At 26.4% G+C, this 11,755-nt stretch overlaps 1 long non-coding RNA gene across 1 annotated transcript; it reads right to left on the bottom strand.

Moving 5' to 3' along the window:
• Window positions 1-10,539: 10,539 nt before the first annotated feature.
• On the bottom strand, window positions 10,540-11,387 carry LOC111895688 (uncharacterized). Its single transcript, XR_002851648.2, has 2 exons — window positions 11,219-11,387; window positions 10,540-10,932 (listed from the first exon to the last, which is right to left on the bottom strand). It is a non-coding gene; the product is annotated as an uncharacterized LOC111895688 (long non-coding RNA).
• Between the last annotated feature and the right edge of the window lie 368 nt (window positions 11,388-11,755).

Genomic DNA, 11,755 nt, shown 5'->3' with positions numbered 1-11,755 from the left:
ATTGAAGGAGAAGCAAAAAACTTGAGTTTTGTACGTTAATTGTCACTCACGTTGCGATGATTTGTGATTTTACAGGCTTATTGAAAGAGATTTCAACAATTAATTAGTAGTTCACATCGATTTAAAGCTTTCACGAGCAACTGATCATCAATTGATATCTTCGATTGAGATTGTTTTCAGCAATTGGAGGTTTCTTCGTAATCAGATTTTATCCCCTTCATTTGATGATTTTCAACTTCAGAGCTAGATTGAAATTGATTTTTCACCAAAATACGCTTTCATCAAGTTACATAAACCGATGTTAGCAATTAATCATAAGATTCATATCGCTTTCAATATTTTCAAGCTTCGATTTTGCTTCCTGGTAAGCTCTTTCAACTATTCATCATCATCGTCATCAGATCGAGATCGATTTTCAGCCCCTTCAAGCTTTGATTTTTACTCCTAGATCTTAAATTTTCAATCTAATAATGTATGTACAAAACAGTTACTGTTCTCTAGCAAATTCTCTTAAACTATACATGCATTCTATGTGTTTGATGAAAATCCTGAATGAACAAAGAGTTTGATGTATCATTCCTCTTTCCCACGACTAATGTCTTCTTTAAGAATTTGAGTATACTTCTTAAAATATGAGTCACAATTGGTATAAAACAATGTAATGTTAACTACTTTTATAATATTTATCATAGTTACGTTAAAACATTTTTTTTTGTCAAACATAAAAATACTGGAGATGTCTTTTTAGCATAGTTTGGTTTGAATATGCTCTTATTAAGTTGTAGAAAAGGATTGTGCTAAAGAAAAGACTATATGCTCTTAAATTTACCATATGTAAATTTAGGTGCATGATATACATCAGATGTTTTTAGAATATGATCATTATTATAGTTTTTTATAACTTTTTTTCCATCAAACACAAAAGGTTGGATGTCTCTTTTAGCAATGTTTATTATTCTTATTAATGTGCAGTAAGGGGATGTACTAAGAAAGATTATTAAATTCAGAGTATTTTTTGTCAGTGTTTACATTGTGTCTTGTATGATTAATTACATTACATAATACATTATTATGATGTATAATCACTCATAGACTTCATTTTCAGATCCTTGATTGTATCCATACTTGATTCTAACAATTATTTCATTTATGGTTGCAGATAGTTGTAACCGATGAAGCTCAACTTGAAAGGAACTTGAATATTTCAAGCTATAAGTTTTCAACTACAAGAGTCAAGATTAATAAATATGTAATAGATTTTATATGTCACAAACATGTAATATTTTTTATGGTTTTTGGTGCATTGTTACCGATTAAACTATAACATTATTTCGTAAAAATATTTTATATGTACATACAACATATTTTATTCTTTTAGAATATTCTAATTTTATACATGTTTGCAGTTAGCCTATAATTTTTGATAGCAAATAACACATAACATTATTCTATTAGAATAACATACATCTCCGTTTTATAATGACAAACATATAATATTATTTTACTATAATATTGTACATACAGACTTTAATTTTAACCTTATCTAGTATGTGAAAGATATTACCAACATTATACGACTTTAACTACAAATTTCATGTATTATTATTTATAGAATAACCGTTCTTGAACCATAATATAATTCTATTAAACATTCACCAATCTTTAAACCTTCAGAACATAACTACTGTTTAGCAAAGATTCAACTGTTCATCTTATTCAAAATATAGAAAACATAGTTGCAATTCAAAAAAAAGGATAATCTACATTTATTAACCATTAAACACTTCTAAATATTTTATCAATTCAACAATCGGCATTTCATTTCTTCCCTTTTTGCTCCAAGTTAAGATGTTTTGCTTGATCACATTTTCCAAACTCCAAAAGAATTATTATACATGAACAATATTCCAAAAGAATTATTATACATGAACATACAACCTATAAAATTATTCTATCAGAATATTCTACATATACATAATAATTAAGTCTTATTAACATTACATATATCTATAAATTATAATATTTTTTTTGTAAAAAGGTCATTAGATATAAATCTATAAAAACCAACAAAATTTAACACTATTCTAATAGAATGTTCGAAATGTCAATTTTTTTGAGACAGTAAGACCATGAGATCACTTTTCTCTAGTAAAATATTCTAATATTTCAGTGTTCATAAAAATATAATATATGTAATATTCTAATATTCTAATATTAAAAAACATAGAACATTATTCAAATAAAATTATTATACATGAAAATATAACCTATAAAATTATTCTATTAGAATATTCCTTATATACACAGTAAGTAAGTTTTATTAACATTACATATATCTATAAATTCTAAAATATTATTTTAATGTAAAATCAACATTTAACATTATTCTAATAGAATATTATAAATGTACAGAAAACCTATAACATTACTCTATTAGAAAATTGTACATAAACTATAACGTAAAATGAACATTTGATCATAAAAAGTATGATATTTCAGATTGGTCAAAACATAACTATTTTTTAACCATGACTATTATTTTGTGAAACATTCACTAGCCATTGAAACAACCATAGCTATTGTTCAAAACTAAAAAAAGATAAACAATAATTAAACGAACAAAACACTACCATGTCATTCATAATCAAAAACTTTCAAATATTCTAAAAAAATTATTCACGTCCTTCCAATATGTTTCTTGCATCGATCCATTCCTTCATCATTTTTAATGACCATCCTTATTAACCCTTCCCTATTCCTTTGCTTCGTCAGTTACTTTCTTATGGAATTGGAATCTGATTGGTCAAAGCATAACTATTTTATATGCTTCTTATTCTGCAGAAAACCTTCTTTACCCAAGTCATTATTTCACATTTCCACTTGCTGTTTTAGAATAAATTTCCATCTGCCGCATTAAGAACACATCAGAATCGCATTAAGAACACATAAAAATAAATTTCATTAGTTTTCAATGTGTATTAAACACTAATCCTAGGTACAGTAAATAATTTCAAAAGTGTTTAACCGAAACTACAATAAAGAAGTTCATTTCTAGCCTAAGCTATAGTGAATCAGCATTAAACACTAACCATAGCTACAATATAAATTTTAGAAAAGTAATTCCTAAATTAGAATAAATTTTTTAACAACTTCCTAAAGCCTATTACAAGAGATGATTTAGAATCTACATTATGTAGAATCTAAATCTGAATCTAATATTATCAAACTAAAACATAAATAGATGAATTCAATTATGTCAGGATAGAATAACAAATTCTCAAAATGTATTTTAATCGATAAAATAACATCTTAAATCAAATTTATGAAGTAACACCTAACTTTACAAATCATAATACCTAGAATATTAAGTTGCCAAAGACTATTTTACTAATATTTTTACTAGATCATCTAACTTATCAAACAAAGTAACATCTGAGTCAAATAAAAAGTACCATATTACTTATCAAACTAGAATACTTATAATATCAAATTATCAAACAACATTTCACTAAATATTTACTAGATAATCCAATTACTCAAACAAAATAACATATAAAATCAATTTATGAAGCAAGTTATGTTTGCATAACATTCTATCATTTTCAATAATAATTTTATTGTAGAAAATATGAAATCAATAATACAGAGTGCATTATGTCGAACACCTAGCGGGCGATCACTAAATTTACCAAACACCTAACTGACACTAGAAGTATGAAACTAATAAGATAAACCAAACAAACTAAGATATTGAATCAAATTATAATTCAAATTCCAAGAATATCTCTACAGATTTGGTGAATAATTTACTAAATTCTTTTTTACAATATCATATAATTATTCCAACAAAGTAACATCTGAAACTAAATTAGAAATTAACATTTGACTTATAAAATCAGAATACCTAGACTATCAAGTTATCAAAAACTATTTTACTAAATGTTTTGCCAAATCATGTAATTAATCAAACAAAATAACAGATTTGGTTTTAGAAAAGCAAGAAAGTTCAAGTCCCCAAAACACAAAACAATTAGGTTTTAACAAAAACATAAATTTGATATGAAGTTATAGCTGAAATATCTGTAATATCTTGACATGGTTTGGTAATAATGTCCTCAAGATGATCTTATGGTGTAGATTTTGAATCACGTGTTGATGTAGCCATTTTCGATGATTGAAGCCTATGTATTCTATTTTAACATGAAATAATCAAACGAAAGATAGATTCCCACATAAAAAAACATAACTCATTTGATCGGTGAATAAAAATAACATATATATGATTTAATCCTCAAAATAGATTAAAACAATGAAGGAGAAGACCCAAACTTAGCGAAATTAACTCTTTTTGAGAAACATTGAGTTGATTTGGAGAATGGCTAAAAATGTGGATACGATCTAGGGTTTTGATTTGACAGACTAGGGTTTTCCAAATTAGAATATGTAGAACAAGAATTATTCAGCAGGTTAATTACACAATCTGAACTCAAAAGGTTTGAATTAATACCTGTTTTGCGAAGTGAAGTAGTGTATAATCATAATATGCTTCTGTAGAATGAGGCATTTCCCTGATTGTTTCAATGTGTTTATCATGGCGAAGTGCAAACCATATTAAAATCAAAAACAAAATTTTGAATTTAGAAAGAGATGAAAGATTTATGAATCAGTTTTGTAGGGTTTTGAATGCACAAATCTAAATCGAGATTAAATTTGAGTTCTTCTGTGAAGAGGGTTTTTTGAAGGAAGCAAGATGTAACATGAAGAGATATTGAATGACTGTGGATTATTTTGACGGATAAAAGGTATATTGTAAAAACTACCTCTCTGTGTCCTTCCTCTAATCCTGAAGTTTGATCAAATTGCAAAATTGTCACCACCTCTATTGTTTAAATTTGAGTTAATTCTACCCATAAATTATTATAGATTAGTGGTTCAGATTTTGTCCTCACGTCTCACAAAATATAATTGTCTCACATGAACTCAACCCTATATATATATATATATATATATATATATATATATATATATATATATATATATATATATATATATATATATATATATATATATATATATATATATATATATATATATATATTGGTTTGCTATCATTTTGAAATATGTAACGTGAACCAACCATGGGCTGAGTATTAAAATTTTAATAAAAGGGTATCGTAATTAATTGCGAAAATATATTTTATATCCAAATTATGTAAGTGTCTTTAAATCTGAAAAAACGTTTGACAAAGAAACATTCATAAATACAAAATAGTAGTATCAATCTCAACCATAATCAATATTCAAAAGTTTTCAAACGACCATAAACGTGGATTCATAATCAACCAATGTTTTAAAAACAGGTTTTTAGTTGAACCGGTATGATGATCGGTTTCCGGTTCAACCGCCGGGTTAACTGGTTTCTATATTTTTATGTTTTTTTTCCTACACATACATACATATATAAATCATAAATTTGATGTTTACAAATTCAACATAAAAATACATATAAAAATAAGTTATAGATAAATTCAAATACATTAAAATAACACATAACTGTAAGTGTTAGTGTTTATATAAATCAATATATGGCAAAAAAAAAAAAAAAAACAATGTTTTAGATAAATACAAACACATCAAAACTATATAACAATTATCATGTCTTTATTAAGATAAAACTAAATAGATTTGAAAAAAAAAATCACCAAAGTTTATTATGTAAATTTTCTTTTTTATGTGTTTTTATTTTTTTTAACCGGTTCAACCGGTTTATTTTGACCGGTTCTACCAGGTTTTTCTAAAAACCGGTCGTTCAATCCGGTCCAAAAATCGACGTAAAACCGATGATAACTAAACCACTCTTTATCCCAGTTCCGACCTACCGGTTCGACTGGCCGGTTTAAATCGGTTTTTAAAATATGGTAATCAACAACTATCTTGTTAGTATTAACATGTGTTCCATTTTATAACAATCGAATTAAATATTAAATAATAAAAATATAATATAGTTGTGTTTTTCTTTGTTTAATGAAATAAAATCATCTATGATTTTATCCGTCAAAAATTAAATACATAATTAGAATAAAAAAGGACAAGAAATGGGCTTCGACATGTGAGTCAGATGCCGGTGTGTCAGTCCCTTGTATGGGCTTGAATTGAGGTTATTGTATGCTTAAAATGTAAAAGCAATGGGTCTCCCCGTTTTCTCTGCAATTATTAACCATATATTCGTCTATTACAAATTATTTTGTTGGGTTATCACACTCACGTAAACCGCGTCTAAATCATTAATTTATAATCATTGCTAACCTGAACCATATTTATTTTGATCTTGGGAGTAACTTATTAAACATCCCGATTATTTGGTCTGTATTTGCTCAAATTTAAGGCTAGTATCAACATGTGTTAAATAACTATGCAAGGTTACAAATTTTATGTGTGTGTATTGTTTTTTATTATTAGAGCCAGAATAAAGTCTCTCATAATTCAACACCCAAATTGACATTCTCTTTATAGTTATAGCCTTTACATGTACGAAATAGATTTATCTAAATTCTTTGTTGAGTTGTTTATTTCTATATGTCTGATTGTTGCATTTTTTTTTTTTTTTTTTTTTTTTTTTTTTTTTTTTTTTTTTTTTTTTTTTTTTTGAAAACTAGGATAATTATAGCTTTTCACGCCATTAGTTTTTGGGTAAATTAAAAAAGGGCTCATATTAGCTCGTCACAAGGTTCATCTGGAAGGTTAATCACGGAACAATACTAATATTTTAAGAATGCTAGGTTGAACCAGGAAGATCATGTATAGAATTTCGCACCTGAAGCACTAGACCTTCCATCGCACAACAAATTTGCAGGTAAACTACTGAAATGGTCTTTGTGGTATTGTGGAAATTACAACTAGGTATAAGTCTTTTACGTTACATAGTTCATCTAGTGGCTAGCAAATTTCCTATAGCAGATTTCATAGATGAATTCATATTACCAAACTTTTACTATGTATAATGTAATCGAGATAGCTGACGATGTAAGACACAGTGTGGTTTTCATTGTTGTTTGTTGCCAGGGTCGGCCCAAACTCAGGGCAAGCTGGGCCACAACCTAGGGCATTGGATTTTAAAGGCCTATTATGGGTGTATATGTTATATTGGCCAAAACTCTAATCTAGTCCATTATCCTTAAAGCTTAAAATCTAGTCCAAATGAAAAGGGGGCATCTCGCCTAGTCCTAGTACTAATAAACATTAGGCGGCAATTGAATTCCATTTGGCATGCACGATTTCTGACTTCCCAATCTCCTAAGTAACATTGCCATGCCTAATTAAGTGTTTGAGATTGTTTATTGAAATATCTTATTGAATTATTGGCTTAGTTAAAAAATTGTTGAGTATAAGAAAAGTGCTTCTTGAAATGACTTTTTGTAAAGGTATAAAAACCAGACGTTTGACTTTTTGTAAGGGTATAAACTTTTTTTTTATTGAAAAGTAAGGAATAGTTGGCTTTTTTTGATGACTTTTGAATTATTAAAACTGAAATTACATTGGTACCCTCAAATTACCCTATTATAGCCCATGTTTTTCTCCTTTTTGTTCATTTTATATAATATGATAGTTTTCTCTTGTAGTTCACGTCTTATTCTTACATCAGTGAATTGTTGAAGATTCAAAGGGTTACCCACTTATAGGTATAACCATCAAATTGAAGTATTTTTTATAAGATAATAAAATTTAAATATCTATTCGTCAAAGTTGTGGTTCTAGTTCTACTGTGCTTACGTTTTGTCTCCTGTTAATCGGTTAAATATAGATCACTCTGAAAACTTTAATTGCATGCTTTTCCATAAGCACAACACCAAATCCATATATGTTAATATCTCTTACCCCACTAAGCCCATCATCAGCTCCTACCGACGCCATAACCCTTTTCTCCACGGTTTATTTTTTTAGTCACCGAACAATCCTCCTTGGGCCTAGACTCACATCTAGTTCTAATTTTGTTTTCTTAATAAAAGAAAAATCTTGTAAATTCTAAATTGATAAGATTTACTTGTAAATTCTACTAATTGATTTGATTCTAAGATGCTTGCTTTGTTACTTGGAATAGTCCCAAACTTCCTACTTTTTCAATTTTAAAGAGATGTTGTTATGATGGTTGTGTGAGATATAAAAATAAAAAAATAGAAAAAGAACAAAAGAACAAAATATGAATAAAACAAAAAGACAATGAAATTGTTATTTTATCATGTGATTAAATATTGATCTTGTGATTATTTGGGTAAAGGATAACCTGGTGAATTTTCAAATCACGATGACTATGTGTAGCAATTTTTCAAAACATGGACTAAATTTGCAGACGAATCCAACAATAAGGACCAAAAATGTAATAATACTATATTATAAATGAAACATTTTTTCTTTCATTATATTCATTTGAAACTCTTATGTATTTTTCTTTTCACCGTATTCATTTGAAACTCTCATGACTTTTTAAATTTTTTATAATAATAATTATAAGTTAGTTATAAGGTTAAATAAATATCAAACCTAAAGTGTAATTATATATAAACTAAATTTCAATATTAAAATAATATCTCTACTTCTACTTATAAAGTTATACTTTTAAACTTTTAACATAATATACTTAATTTATTAGTTTTAATATATTGTTGGATGTAAACCATTATCATTTTAAAGATACAATTTTGAAACAATTTGTATAAAATATTTAAATTATTACTTTAAATATAACATTACATGGTCAACTTAAATATAAATTTAGTTTAAGCTAAAAAACCTAAAAATATATTTTGTAAATAGTTAAAAGTGATAAATTGTAGTGTCTTTCTAATAATGATTATAAATTGGTTAACAAGGAAAAAAGAAATATCAAACCTAAGTGTAATCATAAATAAATTAAATTTCAATTTTAAAATAATATCTTACTTCTACTTATAAAGTTATGTCTATAACTTTTAACATATTATACTTAATTTATTTGATTTAAAATGTTAATGTATATAAATCATTATCAGTTTAAAGCTACAACTTTTAAACAGTTTGGATAAAATACTTAAATTGTTAATTTAAATATAACACTATATTGTCATCTTAAATATAAATTTCAGTTCCACTTCAGAAAACCAAAGAATACTTTTTTAAATAGTTAAAAGTGATAAATTATAGTGAGAAATGCAAACACTAAATTGTAATTTCTATTTAACTAAAATATTTTCTAAAGATATTTTTATAATCATTAAAAATTTTCAAATAAGTAACTTAAAATAACTTATAATAACAATAGTTCAAGACAAGTCTATATAAATGATTATATTGTTATCTTTAAAATCAAAAAACAATGTTTGATGTTTTAAATAATTATCATGATATAAATTAAAACATTAAGAAAATAAATTTTAAAAAAATAATTAACAATAACAACAACTATAAATAACATTAAACCATATATTATATTTAATTTTATTCATGTATAACTCGCAGGTAGAAGTCATTTAAACGATTGAGATTATGCGGTTATAATAGATATATATTTTCATATAATTCAAAATAATCAATATATTATATCAATTTAGTATATGAATCATTATATCAATTTTAGCAACAATAGTTATTTTATATTTAAAAAAAACATATAGTTATAAAGACTTCATAGGTGTTGCTGCACAACACACGGACCTTCGTCTATTCTCTTATAAAAGAGGTCATTCAAATGAATGTTGTTTAAGACATGTCACTTATCTTGAACCATATTCATTTAAAACTCGTAAACTATTCAACTTAGGTTACTTAAATGATAATACAACTTCAGAGTTTTTAACTTATGATATTTAATTAGTACTTACGACATATGATTGGTTATATATATATATATATATATATATATATATATATATATATATATATATATATATATATATATATATATATATATATATATATATGATCATATTGAAAGGATTTTGAGAATGTTTATAAGAAACACATCTCAACCCAATTTATTATTAATATATTAATTTTTTTACTCGTCTATTTTTTTAAACTAAGTGAATTACTAAAGGGTAACATGATCATTGAGTTTAACAATTTACTTGTAGATTAAACGACCGAAAGACTGTTTTTGCAAGAAAATTAAACCTCGGGAACTAGCCATACATCCAAAAAACGACACTGGCCAAAGTTATAATTTTGGCTATACCATAAGACCATACTTTAGATTTACTCTAATATTTATTTAATAATATAAGCAAACATTTATAATTTCCTATAACACCATTTTGGCTCTACGAAAGCTTAAAAGTTACACGATTTTTTTAACATCGTTCTTTCATTACGTTTGCACCTTTTTAAGGGTTCAAGCATTTGAAAACTCGTCAACACAGTTTTTTTGGAGCCCCATTTTCTTTATTTAATCAAACATAATTATTGTATAATATGTTTAATCAAATCATATTCTAACCCAAGCAAATTCGAATATAAAATTAAACCAAAGGGGAGGATATATATATATATATATACTTCCAAAAACACTAGGGCCAGAATTAATGATGCTAAAATTAAACTATTTATGAACTATAATAAGTCCATAACCACTAATAACAAAACTACAATCCATACATAAGAATCAAGATCCCATTTTTTCATAAGAAAACATATATAAACATATTCGACTAATTAATGTAACTTATCAGATGATGAAGAGGATGAGACTAATCGATGATTTTTTTCAGTGTACATCACATGAGAGTGATAAATTATGAGATTCGGTTTTAAATCAAAGTTTCTGATGAATAGATCCTTATTTGCTTTCTTAAGATCTTCAAGAGGCAATATATCTCGAATGGTCTTTGGCATGGGCTCATCTTTCATTATACTTCTCCAATATTTTCCTGGATTACTTCTAGCTTCATTACTACTCACAATCTGATCATGGAAACAACGGCATGGCAAAACAAAATTAGAGCTTAGAATTATTTCTTCTAATGGAAATGAAAGAATAATAGTATCATATGAAAATAAAATCCTAAAGAAAACATAGATTGGTTTGCGTAAAACAACTTATGTATCCCAAGCTTGAAATTTGAATACTACCACAAAACTTTATCTCATAATTTTTTTGGTTTGTCTAAAAGATTTAAAAAGTGGAAAATTGTCAAAGTAAAAGGTTGTGAGAAATAGCGAAGAAGATAAATTTAGGATGAGTGCATACCAAAAGAAGAGAGAAGAGGACCAAGAAAGTTGAGGGAGTTTTCATCATGCCTTTGTCTTCTATAGTGATGTTGTTCCTTTGCTAGGGTTTACTATTATTTATAGATTGATAATACTTTGACCAAAAACTCTTTATATCTAAATTATAGGTCCCACATTATGTATTTGCAGACCCCATTTGCATAATCTTGAACCTATTGTCGACAACGTGTTAGATAGCTATATATATATACTGTTAAAAAATATAAATACTAATCTAGAAACTACGATATTATTGTCATTGCTGTGTAGAAATTACACAAGGACTAGATAATTCACCATCTAACATATTAGGTGTCAATCTGGTGATCGTTCAACAGTTTAATGTCTTAAAGAGTAATCAACAATTAAATCTTTAATTGGCAACAAATTTATAAAAGTCAAACTCTTAATACATGAGGATGTATGTTGAAATTTAAATTAATAAATATTTACAACTACATGTTGGTGTAATAGAGAACTGATATCAAATCTTTCAAAATTCAACACTCAAGTTGTT

This window comes from Lactuca sativa, chromosome 7 (genome assembly GCF_002870075.4).
Source record: "Lactuca sativa cultivar Salinas chromosome 7, Lsat_Salinas_v11, whole genome shotgun sequence".
NCBI classification, from domain to species: Eukaryota; Viridiplantae; Streptophyta; class Magnoliopsida; order Asterales; family Asteraceae; genus Lactuca; species Lactuca sativa.
This window is presented reverse-complemented; position numbering and strand designations above follow the sequence as displayed.